At 41.6% G+C, this 19,006-nt stretch overlaps 1 protein-coding gene across 1 annotated transcript in view; it reads right to left on the reverse strand.

The window, feature by feature from the left end:
- Positions 1–19,006, reverse strand: part of RGS11 (regulator of G protein signaling 11) — a 1,592,422-nt gene that overhangs the window by 865,228 nt on the left and 708,188 nt on the right. The window lies entirely within an intron of this gene.

A 19,006-nucleotide genomic window follows, 5' to 3' on the forward strand; every position in this document is an offset into this window, starting at 1 on the left:
TTTCGCCTGGCCCCACTTGCGAAGAGGACTACCCTTTGAAATAGCTTTGCTACGTACGGTGGTGCTGTTGTGTCATTGGGTACCAGGAATTTCAGGTTTTTTCTTCAGGGCCCTTATTGTTTTAAATCTTTCCTTCTTTTTCACAGAAGATGAGATATGCGGACTGTTCTAGGCATAAGCCTCATCAGCTGGTTGCTAACTGCTGGTAGCGAGAACTGTATAGGCTGTGTATGCATAGCTGGTATAGAATTATTATTGCCCTCTAGCAGTTCTGCCCTATCCAAGGACAACATCTCTGGTACTAGCTGCATTGAGGGATTAGCTAAAAAAAAAAAATGTTTCTTCCCTCAGATCCTCAGCATGCCCAATCAGCTTCACAGTTGATGAGTTTTCCCCATTGAGTTTGTAGCAGTTTCCATTTGTTCCATTTGTTCGCCATTACTGCAGTAGCTGGCTGTAGTGGCTACAATGTTTCTGCTCTCAGGCGATAATGCCTGTGAATTCATTGTATCTGTGCCTACACCGTTCTTGCCTCCTTGATGAGCGAGGTCCTGCGCTCAGCCCACATCCTGACCCGCATTTTGGCTCTGCCTGCTGTTTAGTTGGCACTAAGGAATAACATCGAATAAGGCATCTGCCAGTCTATCCCCAGCTGGCTGCTCTGCTAGATTCCCAACAGATAGCAGATCTGCTGCCTTGCCTGACTGTAGTAATTTGAGCAGGGGCTTACCCACTCTCGGCGTTAGTCGCAGCATGCTCATCCCCTGAGCTGCAGCCGATGCTTCCTCGATACCAACACCAGTATTGGAGCCACCCCCTGGAGTTGTCGTTTCCTGAGCCGCTCGAGCACCTCTCCATATCGTCTTTGGCTGGGCCATGTCTCACCCCGTAACCAGAACTAAGGGCAGTCCCGACCAGCTGCCCACCAAGCAGGGTGATCTAGCGAGCCAACAAGCAACCCAGGAGGCAGGCAGAAGCATTTTAACAATTTCAGTGAGCGCCACCAGAATTCGTCCTCAGCTGCCGTGAAACAGCGTTTGCGGTAAGTTTTTTCTTTTTTTCTGTTTTAAAATTCTTAATTCTTGTCTGTATCTTGGTTTTCTACTCTCCACAGTCTCTTTATCTTAAGAGCGTGGTTCAATCTCCCATCGCCTGGCCTGCGGGAGCCTTCCGTGTGCCTGCTCACCGTTACGGCGTCAATCTGCCATCTTCCCACTCTTCCAGAGCCACTTTCAATATTATTTTTCAAATTATGATTTGGTCCTTTCAGAAGTTCCCTTGTTTAAATATTTGAATAGACATTCTTATGGTAAAATCACTGACACAGCTGAAAGCTATTTTAAACCTAACATGACCTGCATATTGACAGATGTTGAGTAGAAATTTTTAAACCTAATGGAATATAGGAAGAGGGAGATAAAAGCGGAAGCATCAAATATAACCAGGATTTCTAAGTGCACTAAAGAAGAGATGGATCATCAAGCAGCAGGAAAACAAACAGCATTAGCTTTAGATTGGCAGTATAAAGGGAAATTGTGTGCGCTGAATGGCTAGAATGAATATGACATTAAATCTGTGGGAAAGAGTGAACGTGACCATACAATTGAAGTTAGAGGAAATTGGGAATAATTTTTTAAGTGATGATTCCTGGAGATTATTTTATTTGTGTAAAGTATGCCTATTTCAAATTGAAAAGAAAGAAAAGGTATATTGCATGTTATTTAGGTATAGTCTGCCCAAATATTTATGATGGGGAACGTTTTGAGAATCCTGTGTGTGAACAGAATTCCAGGTCCCAAGCAAGGAGCTAGTGCTAGTGCAATTTTAAGAGATACTTTTAGTGCAACTAACCCATCTGTAGTGGTGATACTGAATGATATGTTGATTAGAAAATGTTCTACTCTAGTTGACAAGTTGTCCACTAATGCTGCAGGAGCTTTATTACTTGTAGATACTGAAATGGTAGCCATAAGATCCATAGTTCTGAAGAACAAACTTGAGTTAGACATCCTTGCAAAGGACAGTGAAGTCTGTCAAATGTTAAATGTCCAGGAATGCTGCACCTACATCCCCAACAAAAGTAAGGACTTGAGTAAATATTTTAAGAACGTTACTGATCTAAAGAAAGACTTGAAGGAGTTGGAAGCAACAGGTGCCTGGGAAGCATTTGGAAGAGGATTTGCTTCAGTGGGAAAATGGTTTGGTAAACTGAGAAGTGTGATTTTGGGTGCTATCTTGACATTTCTTGTGATAATCATCATTTGTGTGATATTCCTAGTGGTGATCTTTAAGGGATGTAAGTGTAAAAAAAGCAAGCAAGTAAGTGAAAAGAATTAGAGCGGATGTAGAGTTAGAGGAAAGTCAGTGTAGATACTATAATGACATGAAATGTCTGTAGGAATTTACACAGAAAATCATGAAAACAACAAGATTTTAACTGGTCTGTCTGATAAGATGTATATCTTGATTGTGATGGCAAAGTTCTCCATCAAAGGTGGGATTGGAAATGCACACGTTATGCTCCACCTTAATATGTCACTGAAGAGAGACACTTGCATGCATTGGCAGAATATTTTTATTGTGTGTCTTATTAATGTAAAGTGAAGAAGCAAGCATAGTGCTGGAGTGTATTCACTGTAGAAAGTAGTCATTCATATAGGTGTGTGCTCTAACATTTTCATTATAATGTTATAAATTGTAGTTCTCATTCACATTTACATGTATGCCTTTCAAGTTGTACTCTTTTTATTGAAATGTCCTTCTTATGTACTCTTGTACTCATCTAATTTTGTTTTGCATTTATTCTATAATCATAGGTGTACAAGTAATCATGTATTTACTGTGTGCTGGTACATTCACATAATCTCATAGCTAGTGAAATGCATGTTGTGTATTAAAGATAGTGAGATCTGGGAGGAGTACATTTGGGCAAAATGAGAGGCGCTAACAAACTAAGAGCAGACTGCTATTCCTGTTGTGTCCGCACCAGGAGACATCCAGGGTGTCCTGATGTTCAACCCTAGGGTAGGAAAATCAAGTGAATTTGCCAATTTTTACTGTGATAAGGTGGAAAATTACTGGAGTTGATGATGTGGAATTCTCAAATGTTCTCTGGGTTTAATTGGTGTTCACCCTATTGGTTTAGAGAGCAGATACCCTTAGGACTTAGAGATGTACAGAGTACTTTGCTCATATTTCCATTGTGTGGCTTTATACCATACATTGTCCTGATCTGGAGAATGTTTACTGAAATCTCCACTATCCTGACACCTTCCTGTTTCCTCTGATTAAACTAGGTTTTCCTAGAATTCCCAACTTTAGTTTAGGATTACTCTAGGTGATATTACATTTATTCATCATCAAGCAAGCTTTATTCGACAATTGTCATAAAAGCTCAATGCATACATTAATCATAAAAGTTCATACTCTTGCTTTTTTTTTTCTAACTTTAAAACATTGGACAATAAAAAACTTCATAATCTAAAAATGCATTACATTTATTCATGTATAGATAGGACACCTGTGCACTGATCATCAAATCCTATTTCTTATCCTCTTTGTTGATGCAACTGAATTTCTTGTATGGCTTATGGCACTAAGGCTTAATTTCATTCGCTGTTCAGTTTATCTGTAATGTTTCTGTATCTTTACAGTATGTTCTTGAGATTAATGTATTCATGTATTTCAGTTTGGCATTATTTATCTATTTAATTTATAGAGTGTTATATAGAGTGCACTTGACCCAGAAGTATCAGAGCACTTTACATAGATGGTAGAGGTCACAAGAGTTACATATGGAATAGATAGTGTTACATGGGGTAAGTGCCAATACATAATGAAAGTGTGCAAAGACAGAATCAAAAGCAATTATAGGTGTTTCAAATAAGACAAAAACAGGTACAAGAAAGTGAACATTAAACATGAAAAATGTGTGTTGGCGTAGTGTGAGCACAGAAGAGACTATTTAGGATACAATGTAAATGTAATCTGCTGTGTTGGTGGGAGGTGAATGTAATGCATATAAGCATAGCCTGCTACAATTTTTTAGTGGCAACAATGCCAACCAAAACTATAGGAGGATGTAACATATCTATAAAAAATAACACTATAAAACATACAGTGAGTACAGAAGAGGCTGTTTAGGATATAGTGTAGATGTAATCCACAGTGTTAGCAGGAAGTGAGCCATGGATAGCATGCTACATTGTTGAGTGGCAACAATGCAAAACGAAATATAGGGGGCGTGTAACATATCTATAACAAATAACTTTATAAAACCCATGGCGTAAATTGTCCAAAAGCATAAACCATATTAATCTACTTACTGATTCCTTGTCTTTAATGCGTGGTTAAATGGGCTACACTGTAAATTTAATTATTTGATTGATAGTGATGGAGCAGGTAAAACAACATTTTGTATACCTCCTCTAATTTGCATGAAATTAATTACGTAAAACATACTAAAATTAATTTACATAACCTGTTTGAAGTGGAAGTGAAACTAAACAATATTTGCACCTTGATAAACACCGATACACGTGGGACTAAATTACAAATTGCATGGCTGAATTAAATAATTAACAATTGTGGTGAAATAGTAAAATTGCATGATTTATATTGCTTTGTGATTGTATTGTGGCTTAAGGTTATCGTATGGTAAGTATTATCGCTTTAAATGTCGCTGCAACTAGGAAAATACTAATATATAATGGGATTAGTGCGGGTTTGAACATTAGAATCTTCATTTCTATATTTTAATTGCAATTATGTCTATTTTTGCTTAAGTTACCATTCGGGTCTACTAGGCCGCAGTGCCCAAGATGGCGTTCTCAGAAGCAGATGCCAACATGTGCGTGCGATGATTTCTGTACATGCCCAGATGGCTCTTGAGATCACAAGGTGATTTGAACTCCTGACATCGTGTTCCTTTCCAAGGACGATTTGTTGGGAACTTGACTGCAAGCCAAAGGATGATTGAATGAGAAACTTGGGAGAAGACAAAGGATGAACCTGTCAACAGGACCCTTTTACCTTGAAGAGATACATTTGCCGTTCCCGCCTGAGAAATGAAATAATAACTTTTAATTTGTGACCCTTTGTGCCAAATCACCATGGAGAACTAGTTTGCTCTGGGAGAAGGGCAAATGAACTATGGATAACCCCAAACTGTCCAATCAGAACATTTGGTCTGCCCCTAAAGTTGCCATATCTGGTATGAAGTAAGGGGAAAAGGGTATTAGAACCCTTCATCAGTCATTATTGGAGTTGTTGAATTGTTAATGGTGGAGTTGACGTCGGTGGCGTTGGAATTGCGGTTGCAGTTGCGGTTACATTTGTCTTTGGGTAAATTTTTCTTGAGAAGAAGTTCTCGTTGGGTGTTTTTTTTTTTTTTTTAAAATATAAAATTTATTCTATGTTCTCAGTCTGAGTGTGGAATTGATCCATGCTCCGGATTGAGGTATGGACTTTGCTGAATATCTGAACATTATTACGCGGCATCTTCACCTGAGTTTGCAGATAATTCCCTATGTGATCTGAAGCTATCATCATCTTTCTATTGGTAAAGGATTTACTGCATTTTTCTTAAATCTATGTCTAAGAGTAATTTCTAAATGTTTATTTTCTCTTTAATAAATCTAAATTTTACTAATGAGCTGTAATCAGTGAATGCAAGATTTAAAAGGTTGATTAATGTTTAGATAAACAAAATGGAAATAATAAGAAATGAGTTTGTGGTTCTTTAATTAATTACTGAAAATATCAAAATGTTTCCTAGGCTTTAATCGTGATTTAGCTGGTTCTAATTCACCATCAACCAGTCCAACTAGTTGGTCCATCAACCAAACAGTGCAGTGTCTTGATGATAAAGTCAGGATTCAGAAAACTGTATATAGAATGTATATATATAATTTAGTAGAAAATTAGTCCTGATAGATAATAAGATACCCACTTGGTCCAGCAGCCTTTCTCCTGTGTACAGATTTGAGTGAGTTGTGTGGATGAGAAGCGCGTTGGTGTTATGGACCCCACCAATGGATGAATGTATGAATGAACTGTTATGATTGAGAATCTGTGACATAAGGATATTATGTAAATTTTGGCACCCCGCGCTGGGTCAGTATTTCGTGGTAGCAAAGGTGAAGGTTTTTTATTGTATTGACTTGGTGATTATTGATTTATGATTAACACTATATGTTGAGTATTGTTTACGTTAAGTGTAGTCGGAAAATTTGAAGCTTCCGGGAAGTAGGGAGTGGATTTATGTGGCAAGAGAAGTCACATGGAATTAACATTGTCTGGTTTCAAGAATTGTGATAACACAAAATTGTGTTATGTTAGGGAAACCTCTGTATGAATGTGTATGATTGAAAATAGCACAAGGTTTTCTTGTGAAACTCTGGCCTTAATTCTCAGGAGCATTGTAGTCTCCACATGTGTTTTATCCCCAGAGAAACGGGTTTGACTTTTGCTTGGTAGAAGGGTAAGGTAGAGGGAAGTGCTACTTTATCGGCGAAAACTAAAAATTCTGTGGTATGGTAGAGGTAAGCGCTACCTACTGGAAAGACAGAATTCTTGTGTAAAGGAGCAAAGCTATATCTGTGGTTTAGTGAAACAGGCAATGGAGATGTGTGTATGTCGTTACTAACAGATTTTAGAAAAGAAAACTTAAGAAAAGATGCCGATAAATTTTGTAAAGGAGGGGTCAGCAAGAGTAGTAGTAGTGGGAAGGGCTGACGACGGAAAGACCACGCTGAGATTGGTCAGCTGCGGAAAGACAAAACTTTCACTGATTGGTGCGTTAGTGTGAGACGGGCAAGGATTGGAAAATTACAAGAGTGACGTAGACGCTCTGGATTGGTGCGTTAGTGTAAGACGCGCAAGGATTGGAGAATTACAAGAGTGACATAGACGCTCTGGATAGGTACGTTAGTGTGAGTCGCGCTAGGATTGGTCAGAAAACTGAAAAGCCGTGGAAAGGTAAATCACGGAGCTTCATTGATTAAGAGCTTGAAAAATAAGACAAGATGTATTACGATCCACCTGAAAAGTCATGGTTTGGGAAAATCAAAGACCTATTCAAGAAGGATACGCCGATTGTAACTAGGGAACTACAGATACTTCCTCCACCGAAAATGCCAGCATCCTTTATGGTGGCAAAATATGGTTATCATACATGCATTTGGTTGGAAAATTGGGTAAAATATACCAAAGATGATGGAGTACTAGCGTTTCCGGAAAATGGTTCATTTAGCCTAGCTGTACTACGAAATTTAAGAGATAGAAAGATGAGATTAGAACCGAAACCCAGACCTACCCAATTTGAGGCTTTGACCGAATGGGAAGAAGAGATGTATGAAAGAGAAAGGCATCGGAGTGGTAGAAGGTGTAATTACGTATTTGGTAGACATTATGGACAAGAAAGTCATGATGACAGAATGAGAAGATGGCGAAATGCGAGCATGACGGAAGGCATGTTTCCTCTGAGAAGTGCTGGAGATACAGGTGGTAGGAAATGTACGGAGAAGAGAAATAATACAGAGTCAGAAGGTTATAGATATGGAGTGAGTGAATCTGAGGATGAAGTGCTGGAGGACATTTTTTATAAAAAAAAACACCTCCATATCAACAGGATTCTGTGATGGTGACGCCAAGTGCACCGCCAAAGGAAACTGTTACAAATAAAAGTTTTGAACAAATGCAGAATACATTTGGGAGAAATAATCCATTTATTGATTCAGAAATGTCACAAACGATAAGATCTGATAATGAAAAGTCAGTAGAGTTAGCTGGAACAACACAAGAATTAACTGAAAATATTAGAGAATTAACAAAGAATATGGAAGCAGTGACTGTGCCTGTAACTATAGGACCAGTGATACCAGTTTTTAATAAACAAAAGGGTAATGAGCATTGTTTGACAGTCCCATACAATGGTGGTATACAAAAGGAGAAAGAAAGGTAGTTCAGAAGAAAATGAATCGAAGATTACTGTAGGAATATCAGGATTAAGTACATCTAAGAATCTGACTGTAAACCAGAGTCCAGCAAATAAAACGCCTATGGCAACAGAATCAGCCACAGAAACCCCAGAGAAAATGGTAGATAATATGAGATTAGCGACAACCCCTGTAGGACCAATAGCTGAAGAATTAAGTGATTGGTTAAGAAGTTTGCAGAAAAAGGACACAGAACCACACCCCTTCGATGTGGCAAAATTAAAAGTAACTTTAGAGGAATTAATTGTAGGGACCATTCCCACTGACAAATTAAAAGCATATCAAGATGAGGAATTAATGTTTTTATGTAAAAGCATTACTTGGAGAGCAAGTACTTTGCATGAAAAGCTAGAAGAGACAGCGAGTGAAATGGGAATAGATTTTGAAAAAATAGGGTAATTGCAGAAGCCATACAGGGTAGATTGTATTGAAAAAGACATTGAAAATGTGAATACTACAGGAAGGTTAACCCAAATTAAAGAGTTAATTGCATTATTGAGAAAATGGGGTGATGTGGACCGATGGAAAAGTAGATGGTTCAGAAAGAGAGAAGAAACTACAGACAAAGCCTCTCTGGCTTTCCCAATGAGAAAGAAAGAGCCAGTGGTAACAGAACGTCCCATGAGAGAAATTCCTGGAGGAGGATATGTACATGTTCCATGGACTAGACAGGATATTTTGTCATTTACAAATGATTTTCCAAGGTTGAGAGAGAAATCAGTTGAATGGTATAGAAAGGTAGATAGGTTTGTTAAACTTTCAAAAGTATTATGGATAGATCTGAATGGTCTTTTTGACATAATTGTACCTGTGGATTTATGGACAGAATGTAAGATCACTATAGATTGGCCAACACAAGAGTACCCTAGGGATCCTAAGACAGGAGCCCCTGATCCAGAAGTAATGAAAAAATATGATCAGGTAATTACGTTTTTGAAAAAAAAAGTACCTCCGAAAGAAACTGATTGGGTAAAAATTGACAGAACTCACCAGGAGGCTAAAGAATCAGTGCATGCATATTACGAGAGGTTACTGTTAGCTTTTAATAAATACAGTGGAGATGAAAAACTAAGTGAAAAGGATTTGAGTCATTTTGCTTACAGATTCGTTTATGGTTTAAGGCCTGAAGTTAGTGAAATGATTAAACAGCATACAGTAGACTGGCAAAATAAAAAGATAGATGAAGTGATGCATCATGCAAAATATTTTAGTGATGAAATTAAAGCCAAACAACGCAAGTTGAAAGAAAAGGCAATGTGGGCACAGGTTAAAGTAGCGGAGCGACAATAAGCCCAGTTAATCGAACAAGCCAATGGAATATGGCAAGCAAGACCAAAACCTAATATTGAAAAGGGAAAAGGGCACATTAGCATAGATGAAGCTACAAAGAAGTGACCATGTTATAATTGCGGAAAGTTAGGAAATTGGAAGTCCGAGTGCAAATTGCCACCAAAAGCTAATGGTGATAATTCATCCTTGAATCCACAGGTGCAGAGTGAGGTGAGTTGCCAACCGCCACAACAGCAGCAGGTTGTTACTCAACAGTGTCAGGTGCCAAAGCCACCTTTTCCACAGAACCTAAATCCTCAGAGATACAGTAATGAGATAGGATTCTACAACGAAGAACAGGTAACAAAGCTATCGCGCACAGGTGCCATTTCGCAGTATTGGCTGCAACGCGATGAAGGTGAGTCAGAGGAGAGCTATTGACGGTGCCTAGGAGAGGAAGAGGACTGCGCACTTGGCGCAACTTAGAGGTAGACCAGACTGGACCCTTTGTGGATGGAAAGGTGAATTAAGTAAATGTTACTTTCCTAGTGGACACTGGTGCTACTCGTTCAACTATTAGATCAGCTGAAGTGAACAATCTTCCTCTTTCGGGTGAGACAATCCAAGTGGTTGGAGTTTCTAATAAACAAATACAAGCCCATCTTAGCAAACCTGTGAAGGTTAGAATAGGGAAATTTGCTGATATGCATCGTTTTGTGGTGTGCAACACGAGTCCTGTAAATCTGTAAGGAACTGCGCCATTATTTGTACACCTGATGGTATAGCTTTTGAAACGCCAGATGATGATGTTCTTTATAGAATGACAATGGCTAATTTAGAAACAGAAATTACCGATGGATTTGTTATGTTTGATCCAGAAGGAATACCTAAAGAATTAAAAGAAACAGTGAAAACAGAAGTGTGGGATTTCACAGGAGAAGATGTCAGATTAATGAAAAGGGTAGATCCTGTGAAAATAACTGTAAAAGAAGGAGTAAATTACCCGAGTATTCCGCAATATAAATTGACACCAGAAATAGATGCAGGAGTAATTCCTGTAATAGTCAGAATGATTGGACAAGGAATTCTAAGAGAGATAATAATGAGCAGTCCATGTAATTCACCGATCATGGGTTTGAAGAAGCCGAATGGGAATTTAGAATAGTGCAGGATTTGAGAAAGGTGAATACAATTGTTGTTCCTTGTTGTCCCATTGTGCAAAACCCTTCAGTAATCCTATATCAGATTCCCTATGATGCAGAATGGTACACAGTCATTGATTTGTGTTATGCTTTCTTTTCCATCACATTGCACCCTGATAGCCAACCAATTTTTGAGTTCCTGTTCGGCGAGCGTATTTTGGCCTGGTGCCGTATCCCTCAAGTGTATACAGAAAGTCCATCAATATTTAATCAGATCTAAAAGAAATAATTGGAAGATTTAAAAATGCCAGAAAGTTCAGTGTTAGTCCAATTTATCGATAATCTGTTAGTGGCATCTAAGACACAAGAAGCTTGTGTTGTTGACACCATTGCACTGTTAAATCATTTGGCAGATGGAGGACTTAAAGTATCACCATCAAAATTGCAGTTTTGTCAGAAAGAAGTGCACTATTTAGGTCATAAGATTGAAAAAGGCCTGAGAAAAGTAATATTGGATAGGATTAAAATCATTAAAGGAATGAGAGCCCCAATGACACAGATAGAAGTCAGAATGTTTCTTGGAATGGTGGGGACTGTCGCGAGTGGATTAGTAACTTTTCCTTGATTGCAAAGCAATTGGTACGTTTGACAAAGAGTGATGTGAGAGATCCAATTGAGCTGAACAAAGAAGAGATTAAATCTTCTAAACAATTGAGAGACAGCTTGTGTGAAGCACTGGCTCTTGGAATGCCTGATTATGAAAAAGAATTTGAGCTTTTTTATTTGAGCTATATGGTCAGCTAGCTGCATTATCCTCTCCCCCACTGTCCTCCCATGCACCTGGTCCGACCACTTTCTGATTTCTTTCTCCTAAAAAACTCAGCGCTGTATGTCAATGTCGGCCCAATTTTTGCTCTCATAACTTCCAATAATGGGGATAGACTTGGGCCAGACAGATTTCTTGAAAGCTTGCAGAGGTTCACCTGGAGATCATAGCTTTTACTGAAATGTCCTTACGCTGTTTATTGAAGTTGCCCCTGGAGTCAAAATTGACCCCTAGATATTTATATGCATTTCCTATTGTGAGACTCATGTTGTTATACAGCCATCCTCCACCACGGTAACGTTTTCTACTGAAAATAACCACTTGGGTTTTCTTTAAATTAACCTCTAATCTATTCATGGTGGTGTAAATTTCTAGTTTATTTAGTAGCCTTTGCAGCACTACCCGTGTCAGACTAAAAAGGACCAGGTCATCGGCATATAAAAGATTACTTATTGATACACCTCCCATCTTGGGCGGGTGGCTATTTATTTCTTCAAGAGAGGATGGCAGGTCCGCTATGAACAAATTAAAAAGGAGGGGGGCCAGCACACATCCCTGTCTGACCCCTCTGGTTGTCATGATTTTCCGAGAGAGATGTGTGCCAGTCCCCAACTTCACTTGTACCCATGTGCCCGAGTGCAGTTGGATGATCGCATCCAGGAGTTTGGCTGGGATCCCCCATTTTTTTAACTTCTCCCATAGAGCAGCCCTTGGTACCCGATCGAATGCGGCTTTAAAATCTACAAAACAGCAAAAAACCACCCTAGATGTAACTAATGCTTTATCGACAATTATAGACAATGTCAGTAAGTTGGTCACAGTGCCGGAATTAGCGGTGAAGCCAGTTTGATTCATTGGAATCAAGTTGTTCTGCTCGGCCCAGGATCTCAGCTCCTCCAGTAGGGTTCCTGCGAAAAACTTGGCCTCAATGTCTAATACGGCAATTAATCTATAGTTGTTTGGCGAGGCATGAGAGCCTGACTTGTAGATCGGGTGGATTATTGCCCCTAGCCATGAATCCGGTATAGTTGAGCTTGTCAATGCGAAGTTAAAGAGATTGGTTAGGTATCTTGACCATAAGTCAATATTTGTTTTAAACAAGGTCTGTGGTAGGCCCTTTGGACCCGGAGCGCCATCTGGTCTTGGTTTTAATAATACTTTAGTGACCATTTCTTGGGTGACCTGTAGATCTTCACTTCGTGGGTCTAAACAATCCATGGACCTGCTCCAGTTCAAATATGAATTTGTTGTTAATGGGTTAGAAGCACATGAAACTATAGACGCTGAGACCTCTGAGGCCCTAAAATGGTCTGTCAAATAGGCAGACCAGTCGGCCTCTGCAATGTTTGCTGTCCCAAATCTAGGTGAGCTGGAGTTTTGGCGATTGATTAAGGCCCAGAATCTTCTAGAGTTGCAGTTTTTGCTCTCCCATAAAAGTTTACACCAAAATTGGCCTAGATGGTGCCATTTATCAATTTGTATAGCCTCCCTGAGTAATTTTTGGTTGGTTTGATACCCATTCAAGAACTCGTTGTTTCCTGGGGATGACTTGAGAATCCACAGAGCTTTGTCTCTAGATTTCTTCAATACCCTTGTTTGACTGGAGATTGAGAACTGGCGGCTAAAATGAGCCTTGTGTACATGTTGTTTCGATGGAAAACAGCTTTTCAATTGGGAGCAGAAGGACGACCACGCGCCAGTGGAGAAAACCACTGCATCCGTGCTTTCTGTTATAAATACCAAGCATGCTTTCATGATGTTTGAGCTGATGTCGTAATTCCATCTTAACCGTTTTAGGTTTTCTGTGTAGATTCCTGGGCATGTTGTTGAAGCAAGTTTATGGTACTCTGGCTGTATATTGAGGGTAACCACTTGTGGACGATGATCACTTTCTGATCGAGGAAGAATGCTATAGTTACCCAAGTGGTGGAACAGCGCTGAATTACAGATGGTATAGTCTAAGTAGGAGCATTTACGGCCATTTGTCCAGGACCAGTTAGGAGGAGTATCATTCATAGATCTGCCGTTCATTACCAGAAAACCTATGCTGTAAAATTGCAGCACACAAAGCTCGCCAAGGCCACAATACACTTGGTTTGGGGGTTTGGACTGTGCCTTGACTTCCATGGTTGTGAATGCAAAAAGCTCTTCATAATCAATAGGATTACCCTGGAAGAGGTTAGTATTAAAGTCTCCGGTAATAATGTAATCTGAATGGGGATAATCCACCGCCAGGTCACACACGATTTTCATTAAATGTGTTAGATGGGCCTTTTTTGAGCGAGTGCTTGGATTAATGTACACATTCAGGAGTAAAAGAGGTCGCTGTTTGTTCCATGCGCTAATTTTGACTCCGAGTAACCAGACTTCGTCATAGTTCAGTAACTCAATCGGGCCTTTTAAATTATTTGAAACATAGATCGACAGACCACCTTTGGGGTGGCCATAGTGACAGGTTCTGATTGCCGGTTTCCAGAATTCGATTAAACCAATGACTGGACTGATTTGGGAGGCCCAGGTTTCCTGAAGGGCGATTAAATCATGACCAAAAATAAAGGAATGCATCTCCAAGTTGGTGATTTTCTGAGAGAGACCACTAATATTCCATGAACATAGGGTGAGCAAAGACTGTGACTGAGCGGTCGGAGTAGTTATGAGAGGAGATAGCTCGCATCTTGATTGAACCTGGGCATTACGGATTTGAGCTGCACGGTGTTCGTCACATGGTCAATCTGATGTATTACGAGACAGGGCGGCTGGTAGCCAACTCCAGTCAGGATTTTTATCGGAATTCAGGAGATTAATCCGTCCATCTTCAGTCGATTGTATTGGTCCTAAGGTGTTTTTTAGGATTGAGTATGGCCTATTTTTCCCTCCAGACCTAAAGCTATCAGATCTTAGCGAGGTGGGGGACTGTTGTGATAGCACTGTAGGGTAGCCTGGAATGGAGTGGGGGTAGATTTTGATGCCCCATTTCTGAAATGTGTCCTTTTGATCTAAGAATACTCGTACGCAAGTGGTGGACTTAAAAGACACCAGGGTTACCTCTGAGGGTTGGGTACCCCTTGGAGGGAGAAATTCAATAGACTCGATATCGTCTGAAGTCAAAGCCTCAAAACCTGGAACACCATTTACTAATTTAATTATATTTGATCTATTGAGTATGTCCTGCCGACCTTTTGATTTATATTCGGGGGCAAGAAGAATTTTTGAATGCTGCGGGTTGCTATTAGCGATATCGGTGTTCCGGCTTAAATTGGGCTGCGTGATTTTGGCAATTAGGGAGTCTAATTGTGCTCTCTGTTGGGGTTGAGGAAGGTCCCGTGTGCCTTGCTTGGGTATCCGAGAATCTTTCAATAAAATTGATGTATTGTTGAAGATTATATTATGAAAATTGGATCTATGCCGAGATGGACTTAGCGGCACTACTGATTGGGGTTGGAGTGTTGTGACTGATGTCCTCATTGTAGTTAACTCATTGGATTTGCCTCTTGGTTTATTTATGTCCGGCTGAGACTCTAATACCCCATTTTCCGCTGGTAAGGTGCTTCGCTCAAGACTGCTCGCAAGGATCTGTTGATTGGCAGTTGTGGTTATGTCTGCCATGTGAGGGCTTCGAGAAGAACTTATTGGCATTGCTGGAGATTGTAGAGCGCTTAGGGTATTTTTGTTGGTGGCAATTGAAAACAACGGGAATAATTTAGGAAGGTCGACTTTTGTATTAAGTCTTAATTTATTCCTTTGTTTTCGCTGACGTTTGCGCTCTCTCTTACTGCAAGGTAGCGAGGGACGATGGTGTGTTTCAGAGATGGTTGGGGCAACGGCAGCTGGATTGGCACTTGTCCCTGCCACATTGTTATCGATGAAATTGGGAAGCCCGTGTGCTGTCTGAGGGCTTGTAACCGCTTGTACAAACGGTGCCGCCAGACATGAAGTACCTTGGACTTGATGAGAGTCATCTTGGTGGTCGGTCTGTGTCATAGAAGGTTTTCGTTCCCCTCTCATCTGTAACCCAGTGGTCGTTGGTAACGGGATATTCACCAATTCTGATTTATGAATTGGGAGCGTTCGAGAGAGTTGATCAGGACGTGACGGTACGCCACCACCCTTCAGCAACTTTACTTCATTTAGGACGCTAGTTAGAAAATCTGTGAGCGAGTAAAGGGAATCGATAATAGGCGAGCAGCAACAGACTGACTGAACTAGTTTTGAAGATGCTTGCGCACTTGTTATTAGATTGTTCAATTTATCCAGCTTACTATCGATCCCTGCTGTAAACAATGCTAAAGTGTTCAATAAATCCACCTGGATGTCTAATTTGTCGGAGTGATAGTTTAGGGCCGTGACTGTAGATTGAAAAGTCTGAAGTAATTGAGACCAGATGCTCGTGATTGTAGAGGCGTCATGGTGTCGCTCTGTTTTAGATCTAGAATTAGGTGTGTTTTTGAGTGAATTGTGAGAGTTCATAAAGGAAAGAGACAGATCCACTAGCCGTTGGTCTTTTGATTCTGTTTTTTGTAAAACCTTTGGAAAAGCTGTTATTGCTGCTGGGGATGGGAATGGGCACTGTTGAGGCTTGATTAGCTCTGGGCTCCCCTCCAGGAAACTTGAGACCTGTGGTGGACAAGGACTGAGTATATCAAAGATAGAGACCAAGTCTTTTTGACCATGAATTTGTGGAAAAGTTAAGTGAGAGTGAGGCGCAATGGGGGCCACCTCAAACTCCTGGGGGTTATGTAATGACATAACCAAAAGATTCTCTGATTGAGATACATACGGGGCTTGGAGACTTAAGTTATAAGTCGAACTCACGAAAGGTTGCCGATTAGGACAGAACTCTTGATTGACGGTGTCATGAAGAGGAGAAGACTGACTTGGTGAGGGTTGGTGGTGGCTTAGAACCGGTGTTTGAGTTGCAATCACTGAGCATTCTGAAACAGTTTTCCGAACGTAGGGTATTGACCCAAAAATGAAAACGTCCGGAGTATGAACCGGGGTGTTAGATGGTTTTGGAAACAAATGAGGCAATTGCGTATTTGGCTCAGTGACTTGATTAGGATCGCAAGACTTAATTGCCTCTTGGGCTTTTTTAAAATTGTCCAGAAGCAAAAAGGATTTTGAGGTGCTCACAGAAGATATATAAGAAGGCAGCATGTTGCTGTTGTTAATATTTTGCTGTCCCTTTGGTGGCAGGTTGGGGGCCTTCGGTGAAACCAAGGGATCCAGTGGGTTTGCCGGGTTGGCTAGAGCAGACTCCGCGACTGCAGCCAACCGTTTTGATTTCTTTCGTTTTAAAGCGGGAGGTGCTTTTCTCATGTTCCCGGATCTCATCACTTCTGTTGTTGTGCGAGACTATTAAAATCTGTAAATTAATAGACTGGCTCGCTCGAGCCCTTTGTCAGACACACCCTTAATTGCCAGCTATGCCAACCAAGCTAGGATGTGTTTGCAGGAACAAGAGGAGGCGTAAAAGACCAAGTTGCCTCCAGGTCAGGCTTGCTGGGCTTGTCCGACCTTGTCCTAGATGAAAGGAACAGACTCAGCTGACTGTAGCAGTATGCAAGGGCATACGCAAGGGCACCCCCGCTTTATTAGTCCCTACACAACAGCTTGCTGTTCCCTACCCGCGGCCTCCCATCAGCTGATCCTAAACTGCACCAAGGGGAAAACCCTGAAACCTAAGACCCCTGCTAGACTCCCAGTTCCCAACCACCCCCAAGACACCGCGTCCACAACTGTCCGGCAGGCAGAAACCAGTTAGAATCGCCGGTAGAGTCGCAGCACTGCGGCGTGGGGAGGGGGACTGGGCCAGCAGAAACGGGCCAGATTCCTTCTGGGCAGTAGGGCCAGCGATGGTGGCGACGTGCTGGGGGGGTTGGAGGGTGCAGGGGAGCGGAACCAGGGCTGGCAGAGCCAACTGACTGGCGAGCAACTGGGCGACCTGGGCGACTGACTGACTGGCTGACTGGCCAAGAGGAGAGGGGAGCTGAGCAGAGACCTGGAGCGGCAAAAGCGAGATCTAAAAGGCCGAGGCCGACCGGGGCGAAGGCAGGATGAGAAACCAGAGAGACCAGAGCCAGCGGCAACCAGCAGGAGTGGACCAAGAGTGGGAATAGACTGAGAGCGGGGGCCGGGGCAGGGGCAAAGGGGCGTGGATGGCCGGGAGCACAATGCGACGAGTGGGTGAGTGAGCTTTTATGTAGCTATTACGCAATTGCGGAACCTAGCCCGAGCCAGTGATCAATGCCAGGGGACCGCAGTCCCAATTACCTTGGGCGTCAAGGCTCTCGGTGGCTTAGGGCAGTTATGGCCAACACTCCCCAACACTCCCCAGGTCGACTTACTTGATTATTTGCTCCGCCGAAAACACCTGCCTTCACGGCAGTCACTTTGAAAATCAAATGGGGTTCTGGCTCTATTAGCAGCAAGGCCAAACCAAATATCATCAATAAACAGAACAAAAGCCAATGCTGCATGTAACTCGTCTACACTTTAGATGGTGAACTGAATCAAACAGTAACACTAGCAACCACTTTTTCCGTTGGGGACTCTGGCTACCGCGGAGAATCAATCTCGCACCAATATGGAGGCCAGCCATTGAAGCGAAGAGACTTGAGCATTCGTGCTCCTTGAGATTGAACCCACACCGAGATTGATTCTCCGCGGTAGCCAGAGTCCCCTTTGGGTCACCCCCCCACATGGAACACCCGTCGCTGTATGAAGTACAGCGGAGAAAGGAGATCGTTAGACCCTTCACGCTTACACTCTTTGAGTGCACGTCGAGATTGGTGATTTATTAAGAAACCGTCGCTGTACGAAATACAAGTGAGGAGAGAAGATCATCTGGCTCTCTAGGCTCTCGCCCACCACAGCTTTACAAGCTATGGATTCAAGTAGTAACATCTCTGAATATGTCGGCTTTTTAGTATAAGCAAAGTGTTGGTCCTGATGAGAATCCCCGCACACAAAGGGATTCGAAACGCGTAGACCTTTCCGCCCTTGGCCAATCTTTTCTAAATAATAAAGTGTAGTGATTTACAACTATGCTAAGTTTTGTCTATTGATGGCCTGTTGATCTATTGATTGTTTATTATTGTCTTAATGTGTATGTCGTCGAGTGAGGATGGATGAATAGTATGACTGAGATGTTTATATGGTTGAGTGTAGTTCATATGTATTGGTGTCGAATTGCATAAAATTTAGTCAAAATGTCGATATTGCTGTGCTAATGTAGTCTATTTTTGTCTGTTTTTGTAATGAATATGTTTCAACAATTGAAAAAGTATTTAATGTAAAAAGTAAAATATTTTCTGGATTAAATCCAACGGAAAAAGTGGTTGCTAGTGTTACTGTTTGATTCAGTTCACCCTCTAAAGTGAAGACGAGTTACATGCAGCATTGGCTTTTGTTCTGTTTATTCACGGCAGTCACAGCAGACACTGCCTGTCACTGCCTGTCCGCCCGCTGCCGCTGCCGGTCTTGCCCACAAGATCTACAAGATCTACAGGGTCTCTGCGGTCACTACTCACGATCACTCGCGGTCTCTCGCCGACAGCCACAATTGCTCACAACCGCTCACACCGCTCAGCTCAGCTCAGCTCCACCCACGAGGCTCGTCAACGCTCGTCAGTGCCGACACCTGACGCTCGCCACGTTCTGGGTTCCACCTCCGTGGTTCGCGGCCGTAACAATCATACACAACCTTAAAATTACTCCTGAACCACCATAACATATACCCCTACACCCCAACCCCAAACCCTATACTTACATTT

The sequence above is a fragment of the Triturus cristatus genome, chromosome 10, assembly GCF_964204655.1.
Source record: "Triturus cristatus chromosome 10, aTriCri1.1, whole genome shotgun sequence".
Classification (NCBI taxonomy): domain Eukaryota; kingdom Metazoa; phylum Chordata; class Amphibia; order Caudata; family Salamandridae; genus Triturus; species Triturus cristatus.